The sequence below is a fragment of the Globicephala melas genome, chromosome 9, assembly GCF_963455315.2.
Source record: "Globicephala melas chromosome 9, mGloMel1.2, whole genome shotgun sequence".
NCBI lineage: Eukaryota > Metazoa > Chordata > Mammalia > Artiodactyla > Delphinidae > Globicephala > Globicephala melas.
The window spans coordinates 84,269,557-84,287,129 of NC_083322.1; the positions used below are offsets into that span (position 1 = coordinate 84,269,557).

The 17,573-nt window shown below is 38.1% G+C and overlaps 1 protein-coding gene across 14 annotated transcripts in view; it reads left to right on the forward strand.

Moving 5' to 3' along the window:
• MAGI2 (membrane associated guanylate kinase, WW and PDZ domain containing 2) overlaps positions 1-17,573 on the forward strand; it is a 1,362,215-nt gene that overhangs the window by 1,076,803 nt on the left and 267,839 nt on the right. The gene's annotated exons all lie outside the window — the stretch shown is intronic.

Sequence of the window (17,573 nt, forward strand, 5' to 3'; positions counted from 1 at the left end):
CCAGGGTGTCTAATTTATTGGCATAGAGCTGCTTGTAGTAATCGCTCATAATCCTTTGTATTTCTCCAGTGTCAGTTGTTACTTCTCCTTATTCATTTCTAATTCTATTGATTTGAGTCTTCTCTATTTTTTCTTGATGAGTCTGGCTAATGGTTTATCAATTTTGTTTAGCTTCTCAAAGAACCAGCTTCTAGTTTTATTGATCTTTGCTATCGATTCCTTCATTTCTTTTTCATTTATTTCTGCTTTAATCTTTATGATTTCTTTGCTTCTACTAACTTTGGGGTTATTTTATTCTTCTTTCTCTAATTGCTTTAGGTGTAAGGTTAGGTTGTTTATTTGAGATGTTTCTTGTTTCTTGAGGTAGGATTGTATTGCTATAATCTTCACTCTTAGAACTGCTTTTGCTGCATCCCATAGGTTTTGAGTTATCATGTTTTCAATGTTATTTGTTTCTAGGTATTTTTTGATTTCCTCTTTGATTTCCTCAGTGTTTTCTTGGTTATTTAGTAGCATATGGTTTAGCCTCCATGTGTTTGTATTTTTTACAGAGTTTTTGCTGTAATTGATATCTAATCTCATAGCATTGTGGTCAGAAAAGATACTTGATATGGTTTCACTTTTCTTAAATTTACTAAGGCTTAATTTGTGACCCAAGATATGATCTATCCTGGAGAATGTTCCATGAACACTTGAGAAGAAAGTGTATTCTGTTGTGTTTGGATGGAATATACTGTAAATATCAATTAAGTCCATTTTGTTTAATGTATAATTTAAAGCTTGTGTTTCCTTATTTATTTTCATTTTGGATGATCTGTCCATTGGTGAAAGTGGCATGTTAAAGTCCCCTACTATGATTGTGTTACTGTTGATTTCCCCTTTTATGACTGTTAGCATTTCCCTTATGTATTGAGGTGCTCCTGTGTTGGGTGCATAAATATTTACAATTGTTATATCTTCTTCTTGGATTGATCCTTTGATCATTATGTAGTGTATTCTTTGTCTCTTGTAATAGTCTTTATTTTAAAGTCATTTTGTCTGATATGAGAATTGCTACTCCAGCTCTCTTTTGATTTCTATTTGCATGAATATCTTTTTCCATCCTCTCACTTTCAGTCTGTATGTGTTCCTAGGTCTGAAGAGGGTCTCTTGTAGACATCATATATATGGGTCTTGTTTTTGTATCCATTCAGCCAGTCTATGTCTTTTCGTGGGAGCGTTTAATCCATTTACATTTAAGATAATTATCAACATGTATCTCCCTATTATCATTTTCTTAATTGTTTTGGGTTTGTTTTTGTATGTCTTTTCCTTCTCTTGTGTTTCCTGCCTACAGAAGTTCCTTTAGCATTTGTTGTAAAGCTGGTTTGGTGGTGCTGAATTCTCTTAGCTTTTGCTTGTCTGTAAAGGTTTTAATTTCTCCGTTGAATCTGAATGAGATCCTTGCTGGGTAGAGTAATCTTGGTTGTAGATTTTTCCGTTTCATTACTTTAAATATGTCTTGCCACTCCCTTCTGGCTTACAGAGTTTCTGCTGAAAGATCAACTGTTAACCTTATGGGCATTCCCTTGTATGTTATTTGTTGTTTTTCTCTTGCTGCTGTTAATATTTTTTCTTTGTATTTAATTTTTGATAGTTTGATTAATATGTGTCTTGGTGTGTTTGTCCTTGGATTTATCCTGTATGGGACTCTCTGTGCTTCCTGGACTTGATTGACTATTTCCTTTCCCATATTAGGGAAGTTTTCAACTATAATCTCTTCAAATATTTTCTCAGCCCCTTTCTTTTTCTCTTCTTCTTCTGGGACCCCTATAATTCGAATGTTGGTGTGTTTAATGTTGTCCCAGAGAGCTCTAAGATCGTCCTCAATTCTTTTCATTCTTTTTGCTTTATTCTGCTCTGAGGTAGTTATTTCCACTATTTTATCTTCCAGGTCACTTATCCGTTCTTCTGCCACAGTTATTCTGCTCTTGATTCCTTTTAGCGAATTTTAAATTTCATTTATTGTGTTGTTCATCATTGTTTATTTGCTCTTTTAATTCTTCTAGGTCTTGTTAAATGTTTCTTGTATTTTCTCCATTCTATTTCCAAGATTTTGGATCATGTTTACTATCATTACTCTGAATTCTTTTTCAGGTAGACTATTTCCTCTTCATTTGTTAGGTCTGGTGGGTTTTTGTCTTGCTCCTTCATCTGTTGTGTGTTTCTCTGTCTTCTCATTTTGCTTAACTTACTGTGTTTGGGGTCTCCCTTTCTCAGGCTGCAGGTTTATAGTTCTCGTTTTTGCTTTCTGCCCCCAGTGGCTAAGGTTGGTTCAGTGGGTTGTGTAGGCTTCATGGTGGAGGGGAGTAGTGCCTGTGTTCTGTTGGATGAGTCTGCATCTTGTCTTTCTGGTGAGCAAGACTGCATCCGGTGGTGTGTTTTGAGGTGTCCGTGAGTTTATTATGATTTTAGGCAGCCTCTCTGCTAATGGGTGAGGTTGTGTTCCTGTCTTGCTAGTTGTTTGTAATAGGATGTCCAGCACTGTGGCTTGCTGGTCTTTGAGTGGAGCTAGGTCTTAGTGTTGAGATGGAGATCTCTGGGAGAGCTTTCACCGTTTGATATTACGTGGAGCTGGGAGGTCTCTGTTGGACCAATGTCCTGAAGTCGGTTCTCCCACCTCAGAGGCACAGGCCTGACACCTGGCCGGAGCACCAAGACCCTGTCAGCCACACGGCCTGCTCTTGCAAGGCCACGAGCTGGGCAGGCCGTGCAGGCCGCACGTGCGTTCACGGGCCGGTACATGAGGGCGGCTGTGCCTAGATTTACTTTTAAAAAACAAGGAATTTTCATTGTTTCTGACTCTGTCATTACCTATATTTGATTGGAATGCAAAATGTATTGTAACCCGTAAACGAGCAAATTAACATATAAACATATAGATCTATTTGCATGTATATTTATGTAGATATATATTCTCTAGTGGTAGTGGAGAAGACAATTTAAAATCTTTGATGATGATTCTCTGGTAACATATTGCAGTCGACTTCAGTATGGTATAATAATTGTAACATTGGGAACAGCAGGAGATACGATTGTTTTCTCTGTGCCATTTTTCTGTTGTATCTGAGAATAGAATAATCTCCCATTGTGTGCAGGGAAATTGCTGCTTATCTTCCTGAAACTCCTAAACTAGTAACATTATTCCTCCCCAAAAGCATCAATGTACAGTGTTGAGCATGGAGAGAGTAGTGGCAAAGTATGTGCCCTGAGGAGGAAGTTCTCGGTGTCTGATATTATAAGGTGTCATATGATCTCCCTTTATCTGCGCATAAATCAAAGACATAATAACTATCTTTCTCTAGATTCCAAAATTTCAGTGCAGCCAAGACAAAATTTTTTCTTTCCCTTTGCCATGTGTTTTGTGGGATTTTTAATTGGCAGTATTTGGTGTATTTGGCCCAATGAGCAGACTGATTTCTTGATACTTGTATAAAATATTACTCTTTCATAAACTGAAGTTGGAAATAAAAGTGGCCAAGTTTGAATGATCAAAGTCTGTCAGTGAAGATTCACATCTGCCAAGCCTGTTTCCCTCTTAACAAGTTAGAAGGGCTCTCTCTTCAAACCTTGGACCAGTGTGTATGCAATACTCAGACACATTTTTTTTTTAACGTCTTTATTGGCGTATAATTGCTATACAATAGTGAGTTAGTTTCTGCTGTACAACAAAGTGAATCAGCTATACATATACACATATCCCCATATCTGCTCCCTCTTGCATCTCCCTCCCACCCTCCCTATCCCACCCCTCTAGGCGGTCACAGAGCACCTAGCTGATCTCCCTGTGCTATGCGGCAGCTTCCCACTAGCTATCTATTTTACATTTGGTAGTGTATACATGTCCATGCCACTCTCTCACTTCGTCCCAGCTTACCCTTCCCCCCCACCGTGTCCTCAAGTCCGTTGTCTACATCTGTGAACAGACACGTTTTTAGCACAGCACATTTGTTCTTTCTGCCAGCCATTTGATGAAACTCAGCGACTTAAGGCTGCACCAGTTCAGAAATCCATATGGAAGAAATATCCTGGCAGCGTTCATTTCAGCAAGGCAGCAGGGGCTCTGTAATTTTTCACACAAAGGGGGTGAAGGAGTAGATCAACATAACCTGATATGTTATACTACCAGGTAAGGATTGTTGATTGGCTTGCAGTAGAAGCACTAGCCAGAACACTTTCCAGAAATACCACATAGGGTGACAGCCATCCAGGGTTGAGAGCTTCCTTCACCAACGAGCCCCAACAAAAGACATCCCCCCATCCCTAGTCTGGATACTCAAGACCAGCACCCAGCTCACATTGAAGCAAATAGTATATATTTTTCAAAAACAATTCAAGGAAACAACTTCACAGAATGTTATCTGGAGCCTTGAAAAAGAGAGGTTTTTCCCCCCCTTTTATATATCGATTTCACATTATCAAAAGCTAGGGCTTCCCTGGTGGCGCAGTGGTTGAGAGTCCGCCTGCCGATGCAGGGGACACGGGTTCGTGCCCCGTTCCGGGAGGATCCCATGTGCCGCGGAGCGGCTGGGCCCTTGAGCCATGGCCACTGAGCCTGCGCGTCTGGACCCTGTGCTCGGCAACGGGAGAGGCCGCAACAGTGAGAGGCCTGCATACCGCAAAAAAAAAAACAACTAAATTCTTCTTTCCTCTGACCAAAAACACTGCTTCTACCTGTCTTAAAAGTGCATGTAGATTGTCGATCAGGTAGCAAACACACACACAGAGTTACACACACTTTCACACATTTGGCAGGAGGCTGCTGTCTGAAATGAAGTGGATGCTTCAGTCCTTTTCATCTCTCTCTCCTTGTTATTCATTTTTCTTGCTCAGTCAGAATGACTGGCAACTGACAGTTTCAGGTAGAGTAGAATAAACTGTTGGAAAGCATACCCGTGATCAGTTTCCAGCTGCACCCCAGCCAGCTGTCCCCCATCATTTCAGAGGAGGTTTTATGGCCCACTCCATACACTGTTGCAGTTACTTAAGAAGATGGCACTGGGTCATGCCACATTGGCCCCGAAGAGTCATTTATGCAAAAAAGAATCATTCTTGGGACTTCCCTGGTGGTCCTGTGGTTAAGAATCCGCCTTCCAATGCAGGGGACATGGGTTCAATCCCTGGCTGGGGAACCAAGATCCCACATGCCACAGGGCAACTAAGCCCGTGTGCCACAACTAGAGAGAAGCCCGCACACGCAACGAAGAGCCCACACACCTCAACAAAAGATCCCATGTGCCACAACTAAGACCCGACACAGCCAAAATAAATAAATAAATAAAAAGAATCATTCTTCTTCAGGAATACAGGTAATGCTTTTTGAAAATAAACGTGCACATTACTTACTGTCCATGTAAAATGATGAGTCTTTCCCATAAGGTACTTTTGTAGCTCAGGTTTTCATGTGGAGTTGTATGTGGTTGAGCAGATTTCTGTGATGCATCTGCCCACATGTGTGTCCATACACACAGGAAAACTCTAGAATGCATTTTTGTCTTGCTCTCATAAACTTTCATGTCCTGCCAAGGTTTTAAGATATTTTTAATTGTTTTTATTTTCTTCTAGTGGAGTCATAAGATCTCTTTAATTTTTTTTCAACATCTTTATTGGAGTATAATTGCTTGACAATGGTGTATTCGTTTCTGCTTTATAACAAAGTGAATCAGCTATACATATACATATATCCCCATAGCCCGTCCCTCTTGCATCTCCCTCCTAACCTATGTATCCCTCCCCTCTAGGTGGTCACAAAGCACTGAGCTGATCTCCCTGTGCTATGCGGCTGCTTCCCACTAGCTATCTATTTTACATTTGGTAGTGTATATATCCATGCCACTCTCTCACTTCGTCCCAGCTTACCCTTCCCCCTCCCTGTGTCCTCAAGTCCATTCTCTATGTCTGCGTGTTTATTCCTGTCCTGCCCCTAAGTTCTTCAGAACCATTTTTTTTTTAAGATTCTATATATATGTGTTAGCATACGGTATTTGTTTTTCTCTTTCTGACTGACTTCACCCTGTACGACAGTGTCTACGTCCATCCATCTCACTACAAATAACTGAATTTCGTTTCTTTTTATGACTGAGTAATATTCCATTGTATATAAGTGCCACATCTTCTTTATCCATTCATCTCTCGATGGACACTTAGGTTACTTCCATGTCCTGGCTGTTGTAAATAGAGCTACAATGAACATTGTGTAACATGACTCTTTTTTGTTTTCCATTTATTTTAAAAAACTTTAGTGTCTTGCATGTAAATTTTCATTTCTCTGCTAGATTACATAAAGCACTATTTAATTAATTAATTACCTAATTTATAAATGGTAACTATTTTAGACTGTTACTGGTATGTAAAAATGCAATTCCTTTCCTTTCATTTTTTTTTATGTCTGACATTCTTATAAACTCTCTAATTCTAATATTTCTGTAACTTAAGAATTTTTTTTAATATCTTTATTGGAGTAAAATTGCTTTGAGTCTTTTTGAATTATGGTTTTCTCAGGGTATATGCCCAGTAGTGGGATTGCTGGGTCGTATGGTAGTTCTATTTTTAGTTTTTTAAGTAACCTCCATACTTTTCTCCATAGTGGCTGTATCAACTTACATTCCCACCAACAGTGCAAGAGGGTTCCCTTTTCTCCACACCCTCTCCAGCATTTATTGTTTGTAGATTTTTTTATGATGGCCATTCTGACCTGTGTGAGGTGATACTTCACTGTAGTTTTCATTTGCATTTCTCTAATGATTAGTGATGTTGAGATCCTTTCATGTGTTTGTTGGCAGTCTGTATATCTTCTTTGGAGAAATGTTGATTTAGGTCTTCTGCCCATTTTTGGATTGGGTTGTTGGTTTTTCTGGTATTGAGTTGCATGAGCTGCTTGTAAATTTTGGAGGTAAATCCTATATCAGTTGCTTCATTTGCAAATATTTTCTCCCATTCTGAGTGTTGTCTTTTTGTCTTATTTATTTATGGTTTCCTTCGCTGTGCAAAAGCTTTTAAGTTGCATTAGGTCCCATTTGTTTATTTTTGTTTTTATTTCCATTTCTCTAGGAGATGGGTCAAAAAGGATCTTGCTGTGATTTATGTCATGGAGTGTTCTGCCTATGTGTTCCTCTATGAGTTTTATAGTGCCTGGCCTTACATTTAGATCTTTAATCCATTTTGAGTTTATTTTTTTCTGTGGTGATAGAGAGTGTTCTAATTTCATTCTTTTACATGTAGCTGTCCAGTCTTTCCAACACCACTTATTGAAGAGACTGTCTTTTCTCCATTGTATATTTGTGCCTCCATTATTAAATATAAGGTAATAATATGTCTGTGGGTTTAACTGTGGGCTTTCTATCCTGTTCTATTGATCTATATTTCTGTTTTTGTGCCAGTACCATACTGTCTTGATTACTGTAGCTTTGTAGTATAGTCTGAAGTCAGGGATCCTGATTCCTCCAGTTCTGTTTTTCTTTCTCAAGATTGCTTTGGCTATTTGGGGTCTTTTGTATTTCCATACAGATTGTGAAATTTTTGTTCTAATTCTGTGAAAAATGCCATTGGTAGTTTCATAGGGATTGCATTGAATCTGCGGATTGGTTTGGGTAGTATAGTCATTTTCACAGTATTGATTCTTCCAATCCAAGAACATGGTATATCTCTCCATCTGTTTGTATCATCTTTAATTTCTTTCATCAGCGTCTTATAGTCTTCTACATACAGGTCTTTTGTCTCCTTGGGTAGGTTTATTCCTAGGTATTTTATTCTTTTTCTTGCAGTGGTAAATGGGAGTGTTCCCTTAATTTCTCTTTCAGATTTTTCATCATTAGTGTATAGGCATGCAAGAGATTTCTGTGCATTAATTTTGTATCCTGCTACTTTACCAGATTCATTGATTAGCTCTAGTAGTTTTCTGGTAGCATCTTTAGGATTCTCTATGTATAGTATCATGTCATCTGCAAACAGTGACAGCTTTACTTCTTCTTTTCCAATTAGGATTCCTTTTATTTCTTTTTCTTCTCTGATTGCTGTAGCTAAAACTTCTAAAACTATGTTGAATAGTAATGATGGGAGTGGGCAACCTTGTCTTCTTCCTGATCTAGTGGAAATGGTTTGAGTTCTTCACTATTGAAAATGATGTGGGCTGTGGGTTTCTCATATATGACCTTTATTATGTTGAGGTAAGTTCCCTCTATGCCTACTTTCTGGAGGTTTTTTATCATAAATGGGTGTTGAATTTTGTTGAAAGCTTTTTCTGCATCTGTTGAGATGATCATATGGTTTTTCTCCTTCAATTTGTGAATATGGTTTATCACACTGATTGATTTGCATTTATGGAAGATTCCTTGATTCCTGGATTAAACCCCACTTGATCATGATGTATGATCCTTTAAACGTGCTGTTGGATTCTGTTTGCTAGTTTTTTGTTGAGGATTTTGCATCTATGTTCATCAGTGATTTTGGTCTGTAGTTTTCTTATTTTGTGACATCTTTGTCTGGTTTTGGTATCAGGGTGATGGCGGCCTCATAGAATGAGTTTGCGAGTGTTCCTCCCTCTGCTGTGTTTTGGAAGAGTTTGAGAATTATAGGTGTTAGCTCTTCTCTAAGTGTTTGATAGAATTATCCAGTGAAGCCATCTGGTCCTGGGCTTTGTTTATTGGAAGATTTTTAATCACAGTTTCAATTTCAGTGCTTGTGATTAGTCTGTTTATGTTTTCTGTTTCTTCCTGGTTCAGTCTCGGAAGGTTGTGCTTTTCTAAGAATCTTTCCATTTCTTCCATGTTGTCCATTTTATTGGCATATAGTTGCTTGTAGTAATCTCTCATAATCCCTGTATTTCTGCAGTGTCAGTTGTTACTTCTCCTTTTTTATTTCTAATCTGTTGATTTGAGTCTTCTCCCTTTTTTTCTTGATCATTCTGGCTAATGGTTTATCACTTTTGTTTATCTTCTCAAAGAACCAGCTTTTAGTTTTATTGATCTTTGCTATCGTTTCCTTCATTTCTTTTTCATTTATTTCTGCTCTGATCTTTATGATTTCTTTCCTTCTGCTAACATTGGGGTTTCTTTGTTTTTCTTTCTCTAATTGCTTTAGGTGTAAGGTTAGGTTGTGTATTTGAGATGTTTCTTTTTTCTTGAGGTAGGATTGTGTTGCTATAAACTTTGCTCTTAACTGCTTTTGCTGCATCCCATAGATTTTGGGTCGTCGTGTTTTCATTGTCATTTGTTTCTAGGAATTTTTTGATTTACTCTTCATTTTCTTCAGTGATCGCTAGGTTATTTATTAGCGTGTTGCTTAGACTCCATGAGTTTATGTTTTTTACAGTTTTTTCCTGTAATTGATATCTAGTCTCCTAACTTTTTGCTCGGAAAAGATACTTAATATGATTTCAATTTTCTTAAATTTACCAAGGCTTGATTTGTGACCCCAGACATAATCTATCCTGGAGAATGTTTCATGAGCACTTGAGAAGAAAGTGTATTCTGTTGTGTTTGGATGGAATGTCCTGTAAGTATCAGTTACGTCCCTCTTGTTTAATGTATCATTTAAAGCTTGTTTTTCATTATTTATTTTTGTTTTGGATGATCTGTCCACTGGTGAAAGTGGCATGTTAAAGTCCCCTACTATGATTGTGTTACTGTTGATCTCCCCTTTTATGGCTGTTAGCATTTGCCTTATGTATTGAGGTGCTCCTCCTTTGGGTGCATAATATTTACAATTGTAATATCTTCTTCTTGGATTGATCCTTTGATCATTATGTAGTGTCCTTTGTCTCTTATAATAGTCTTTATTTTAAAGTCTATTTTGTCTGATATGAGAATTGCTAGTCCGTCTTTCTTTTGATTTCCATTGGCATGGAATATCTTTTTCCATTCTCTCACTTTCAGTCTGTATGTGTCCCTAGGTCTGAAGTGGGTCTCTTGTAGACAGCATATATATGGGTCTTGTTTTTGTATCCATTCAGCCAGTCTGTGTCTTTTTGTGGGAGCATTTAATCCATTTACATTTAAGGTAATTATCAACATGTAGGTTCCTATTACCATTTTCTTAATTGTTTCATGTTTGTTATTGTCGGTCTTTTCCTTCTCTTGTGTTTCCTGCCTAGAGAAGTTCCCTTAGCATTTGTTTTAAAGCTGGTTTGTTGGTGCTGAATTCTCTTAGCTTTTGCTCGTCTGTAAAGGTTTTAATTTCTCCGTTGAATCTGAATGAGATCCTTGCTGGGTAGAGTAATCTTTGCTGCAGGTTTTTCCCCTTCATCACTTTAAATATGTCCTGCCACTCCTTTCTGGCTTGCAGAGTTTCTGCTGAAAGATCAACTGTTAACCTTATGGGCATTCCCCTGTATGTTATTTGTTGTTTTTCTCTTGCTGCTTTTAATATTTTTTCTTTGTATTTAATTTTTGATAGTTTGATTAATATGTGTCTTGGTGTGTTTGTCCTTGGATTTATCCTGTATGGGACTCTGTGCTTCCTGTCTGTGATTGCCTCTTTCCTTTCCCATATTAGGGAAGTTTTCAACTCTAATCTCCTCAAATATTTTCTCAGTCCCTTTTTTTTCTCTTCTTCTGGGACCCCTATAATTTGAATGTTGGTGTGTTTAATGTTATCCAGAGGTCTGTGAGACTGTTCTCAATTATTTTCATTCTTTTTTCTTTATTCTGCTCTGAGGTAGGTATTTCCACTATATTACCTTCCATGTCACTTTTCCGTTCTTCTGCCTCCGTTATTCTGCTATTGATTCCTTCTAGAGAAGTTTTAATTTTATTTATTGTGTTGTTCATCGTTGTTTCTTTGCTCTTTAGTTCTTCTAGTTCCGTGTTAAATGTTTCTTGTATTTTCTCCATTCTATCTCCAAGATTTTGAATCATCTTTACCATCATTACTCTGAATTATTTTTCAGGTAGACTGACTATTTCCTCTTCATTTGTTTCGTCTGGTGGCTTTTTACCTTGCTGCTTCATCTGTTGTTTGTTTCTCTGTCTTCTCATTTTGCTTAACTTACTGTGTTTGGGGTCTCCTTTTCTCAGGCTGCAGGTTTATAGTTCCCATTGTTTTTGGTGTCTGCCCCAGTGGGTAAGGTTGGTTCAATGGGTTTGTAGGCCTGCTGGTGGTGGGTACTAGTGCCTGTGTTCTGGTGGATGAGTCTGGGTCTTGTCTTTCTGGAGGGCAGGACCACATCCGGTGGTGTGTTTTGGAGTGTCTGTGACGTTCTTCTGATTTTAGGCAGCCTCTCTGCTAATGGGTGGAGTTCTGTTCCTTTCTTGCTAGTTGTTTGGGTGTCCAGCACTGTAGCTTGCTGGTCGTTGAGTGGAGCTGGGTCTTAGCATTGAGATGGAGATCTCTGGTAGAGCTTTTGCCATTTGATATTACTTGGGACCAGGAGGTCTTTGGTGGACCAAAGTTATCTTTAGATGCAGGAACCTATTTTCATTTTATAGGGTCCCTCTGATAATATATTTGTCTCTTTTTCTTGTCTTTGTTTAAAAGTCATTGCATTCTTTTAGGAAAATAGATTCACTGAACATTTTATGATATTGAATTCCTAACGTGAGGAAGCTATTTAGAAAGCCTCTGCTCTTTGGAGTTTTGCAAAGAAAAAAAGAAACAAAAACAGTCTTTTGTACTTTTTTTTGTGGCTTTACTTATAGTTTTTTTTTTACTTATAGTTTTAATCTGAAGTGTTGTTTCATCTCTGCCAGATCAGCAAATAATCAGTGTCTTTAGATTCTCTTAGAATGTATTTCTTTCTTCCTCCTTTCCAACAAAGTAAAATGCAAGTATTTAAATATATCTTACCACTCAGTGCCAAACACAAAAGAAATGTAAATATATCGTCAGCCTAATTCACATCTGCCAGAGTAATTGTCAGATGCATGCTGATTAAACATAATTTTTTTTTTAACCAAGCTTTTAATTAGGCATCTGCACCAGGTCACACAGATGAAATTATAAAATATGATTAAGAAGGCTTTCATTCTTTTGAGAAACACGGAGCCATGCCAACGTCTTGGTATCCTTTTGCCTATAGATAAGAGTGTTAGAATCACTGGCTGTTTGTCAGAAATCAAGGAACCTTGGGGTAAGCCCCCAAAGGCCTGTCACTTGTCTGTTTAACAGCACCAGTGAAATTTCCCAATGCCTTATATGAGTGCAGTAGAAGGGCTTTCCACATTCTCTTCAGAAGGAACTTTTAAAGCTGCACCTTTGAAACTACCTTTTCTGATTTTCCATGCATGGAAAGAAACTAGACCAAGGAAAGTTAAATTTCTTGCCCCAAATCACATAGCTATTGATATAATTTATACTATAGCTTATGATGGTTACAGAGTTCTGTGGGTTACAGTGCCCTGTCACCTCTCTGTGTCAGCATCCTCAAAGCCTTCTTCCAAACAGCTCATTTGGGAGCACTGCAGAAAGTGGACTGGGATATTACAGTGGATTCCCCAGTTTGCAATTATTTGCTTCACTGCTTCCCTCTATTAACTTGAGTAATCAAAAGAATATTGCAGTTCATCTCTCAATTTTCATATTCAGGAATTAAGGGTATTTTACCCAGCATGTCAGTTGGTACGATTGGAGGGACACAAAAGTGTCCCCAAGTAAAAATATGTCCTGGTCTGTTTGAAATTCTTAACATTTGTGTTAAAGCTTGGGTTCAATTCCTAAATCTTACCTAATTACCAGGGTTCAGTTCTCCTAGGCTCAGTTTCCACATATATAAAATACAGGTAACAATGGTAATAACCTCAAATGGATTTTTGAAGGATCACGTAAAATAGAATTTGTTAAATGCCAGATAAATATTAAATGTATTAAAATGGTAGCCACTATGGTCAGAGAAGCTCTAGGTGAGGTTAATGTGGTTAGAAAGGTAGAAGAATTAAGATGTCAGGAAGAGTAACACACAGGAGGAGGTCACTAACTCTCAACAATAAATGGTGGTCAGAAAGATGATCCAAAAAGTGAAGTTGGTCTCACAGGGTAACTAGGAGTTTGTTAGTGGAGACAAAGCATGGGAAGAGTGAGAGGATGGAAAGATGTAGCATGTGTAGGACACAGCTCTGAGCTTGGCCCAACTAAAGTACAGAGTAGGTTGGAAAGAGGCAAGAAATGGTGAAAATGTAGACTGAGAGCCTTATATGCTGAGCTCTATTGGACTCTATTCTCTTTTTATGAGCAGGCACTGAAAGATATTAAGTAGAAAGGACATCAGAGAGTATGGTATAAAAAATGAGTTGATAGAGAGGCAGGTGGAAGGCAGTGCCCAGTGCTTTAAAGTCCCTGAAACTAATGCCTGTGACCTGCAGAATAGTAACACTCTCCTGGTTCCTGAGACGATCCTGACCAGAAGAGGGGGCTTAATAACAACTCCATGTAATCCTAGTCAATATGGGGTGAGATTAGGTAACCCCATAATCCCACAGACTCATTGAGTCATTCCATATGCTAGGCTTCCCTCTCCTCCTTCCCTAGTCTCTCCTGCTATGACATCAGAAAGACCAGCTAAGGGACTGTTCCAGGAGTTCATACAATGGGTAAGTTCCCAACCTAGGGTGGTGGAACAATTGCAGACATAGCTAAGAGGTAGAATCCAAGGACCTTAGTGTTAGAATTTCAGAGTGAAGAAAATGTCTTAGAAATCATCGGGTTCAATCTTCTCTATTTATGCTATGGTGCCTGACTCATGGTAGTAAATCTTTGCTGAATAAATTAGTAAACAAATGAGGGATAAGACCCAGAGAATGACACCACTAATTATTGGCATACCTGGCATAAACTTTCTGCCATAAACATAAACCTCCTGACTCCTAAATCAGTGCTCTCTCCATTATGCCACACTTGGTTTTATAAAAAAAAAAAAAGAAAGAGGATTAAAACATCTTATTTTAGTGCTACAGATCAATTCAACTCAGTTTCATTCACAATGTCATTTATAATGTAGCACATAAGAATTAACCTAAAATTCTCCTGATGAAGGCTTTTGTCCTGCCTTCTATACCTTCCATAACCTAAGTATTTGCTTTTGCATTTCTGCAAAATTTGTTGGTGTCTGCAATAATGCTCTTTGCAAGACAGATGTTTAAAGTCAATAGAATGATGGTAAGTTCCAGAACCTCCAAAATGGAATCTTCTCCAATTGATGGATGTTTTAATAACTTTCACTCAGAAGAGGCCATTTGGGAATTTTAGAAACTGCTTTAAATTATTCCAAAAGACTGATGCTTCCACTTTTATGAGAATGGAAATTGAGGAAATAGTGATTTTTAGCAAAAGAAATTAGATTTAGGCATAAGGAAAAACTTTGGGACAATAAGAAGCATTGAACCCTGTAACAAATTCATCAGGAAAACTGAGAAAGCAAGGCAAAAGCCCCTGTATCTGGGGGATACTTGTCATCAGACCTTTCTCACTTTGTGACATAGTTGAGAAAATGCCAAGACCCTCACGTGTGGATGCTCTACATTCCATCCACCACCACCCCCGACCCCTGCCACACAGTTCACCCATCCTCTGTCCTAATCCCTCCACCCTAGCCACATTGTACTTCTATTCCAGAAGGGAATGAGGAGTCTGAGGATACTTTCATGAGGCACTAGTCTTCCTTGTTGGGAAACAGTGTATTCAGCTACAAGGATGAACATTATCTGTCCTCTCAAATTTCTGCAAGCAAACTGCCAAATAATTTAATAAAATTCAGCAGTTTCTTTTTTTAAAACTGAGCTACTTATTCTTTCTCCTTCTTAGGATATTCTTGCTTTCCACTCTTTATCAGTCATTTGTTAAAAATTTTTAATATGTATATTTATATATGTAATATCATGATAGCTGAGCATTTTCACAGACATCTCTTTCCTATAAGGTAGATAGAACAGCTATTGTTAGCCCATTTTATAGATGATGAAACTGGTGAATGACTTTCTCAAAGAACAACCCAAGGAGACCCAGCTTTAATTTTATTTGTCTATCTGACATACCACAGTGCTTCACTTTGGGGAATACATTTTATCAAGAACAGTTATTTTCAATTTAATTGAAGTGATGAGTGGCACATGCCCAAAAGTACATGTCAAAATTTATTATGTTTTGGGGAGTTATAGAATAGAGGGAAAATGAATATTCGATATTATAATAAAATTGCCTGTTATAATAAAATCATATATTGTTATTACAAAAAACACAAACACAAGCTTCAGAAAGAAAAAAGGGCAGTCAAATTGTATTAGCTGGAGAGGAAACTCAAAAAATAGTAATTTTTCAATGTAAAATACATGTAATTGGTGGGATGGGAGTAGTCAGTGAGATTTTTTTTTCTTTTAATAAAAATCTATATGACTTGGCAAAAACAAGTTAGAAACACAGCAGTGAATTTAGCTGTGAAATCCAATCCAGTTTTTATTTTCCTAAGTCTTTCTATCCTTTATTTAATGAGAATTTATCCTAAATACCTAAAAAGTTCTCAGCATAGTAATGATACTCTATATTTTACGGAAAAAAACTTGGAACAGGTAGAAAACTCTCACAAAGGAATAAAGTTTGAGGTGAGTCTGTAGTCACAGACGTGAGGCAGGAGCAATCTGTGTAGGAATAATGGAAGGTATCTTTGAAGAGGTCAGGAAAGAAAGGAATTATCTGGAATGAAGTTATACATAGAAAAGACGTGCACTTGAGGGTAGAGGAACAGCAGGATTCAAATAAAAAGGCAAGTTATCAAGTTATGAATTATGAACAGTAAAGATACCAGCTTCCCAAGAAAGGTAACTTATTGGGGGGGTGAATACAAACACAAGTTGGAAAGGCTAGTGGTAAAGAGTGTTAAGCAGTAGGTCTGAAGATTGAGTGGTTTGAAGTTAATAGAGGAGACAGTAGGATCAGAATGCAGTGTGAAGTGAACTATTCTAGTCTGGTCCAAGGTGGTGCGTAAGGAAGGTAGACAGCAGGTGGCAAGTGAGAGCAGCTGAAAAGGAAGATTGTATAGCCTCAGTGACTCAAAGAAGGTGGGAGCAGAGGAAAGAGGTCTAAAAATAACTCCATTTTAAGCAATCAGTGCTTTACTAAAGAGTGCTCTATTTTATCCAAAATGATGAAGTACCCAAGAGGTATCCAATATTGTATTTTGATTTCCATGACTAAGAAAGAAACCAATTACCTTAGAACATTTTCTCGTACAGGCCAGCAGTTTACACTTCCTGCTTCATCAGCCTCACTCTCCTTCACTTGCACTTTGAAATCCCATAACTGGGAATCAGGTCATAATGAGATCAGCCCTGTTGGGGACACCAAGCTCATCAGTCACACCAAATTTGACCAATAGACCTGAAGGCAATAGCCCTAAAACCATCTGACCTCAATATGTCCTAAAGTGAATGGCCATATAGGAAACAATGTAACCTTGCAGGCAATATGGCGATGAAAATGTGTGCTAGGCTCTCAAAAGAAATGCAGCATCTTATTTTTATGGAGAACCTTTCTTTGGTAAAATTAAAAGTGTTTTCATAAGGATGATCTCATTCTCACAGTAGCCCTGTGAAGAGGAAATGGAGGAGATATTTTAATTCTCATTTTATAAAAGAATAAATTGAGAGATGGAGACATCAAGTGACTCTTTTTCCATTCTCCCGTTTAAGTAGGCCAACAGGGTTAGACCTGGAGCCGGTTTTCCTAACGACGTCCGTTTCTGTGCTCATAAGCCCAGTCTATCTCAGGACTTGGCATGGCACCATCAGAAGGCACATACCAGGTGGCTCATATTTTTACCTCACATCATGTAAATGACATTCATACAGCATGGTCTATAAATATCCTACCCAATGAGTTCTCCCTCTGAATAAGTAAATGTTTGCTTACGTCTCCATCTGCAATAGTTTTGGCATAACACAGTGTCTAGGCATCCATTTCCTTTTTTTAAAAAAAATAAATTTATGTATTTGTTTTTTTTTTTTAATTTTTGGCTGTGTTGGGTCTTCGTTGCTGTGCACGGGCTTCCTCTAGTTGCAGCGAGCAGGGGCTACTCTCCGTTGCCGTGCACAGGCTTCTTGTTGTTGCAGCTTCTCTTGTTGCAGAGCGTGGGCTCTAGAGCACAGGCTCAGTAGTTGTGGCGCACGGGCTTAGTTGCTCCGCAGCATGTGGGATCTTCCTGGGCCAGGGATCGAACCCGTGTCCCCTGAATTGGTAGGTGGATTCTTAACCACTATACCACCAGGGAAGCCCTAGGCATCCATTTACTTTTAAAGTGAGCAGTTAAGTAGTGTCAAGTTGTTAGATGGTTCTGTCCTGTGATAACTGGCCTCTCATCTTTTACATTCAGAAACCTTCTGAGTAGCGCCACAAAGGTATTATTGCAGGGTCCTTTATCACTTGCTTGCTTGATGACTTGAAAAATTGCTCTGAGTGGAAAATATCCATAAATTTTAGAAGGCAGTCTTACTAAGAACCACAAATAGTTCTTATTCTGTTTCTAAACAGCAAGATCACATTAAAACTCACTATAATAGATAATATTAATCACTATAATTCAAATAACTACTCTTTAGATCTGGCAGGGAACTGTG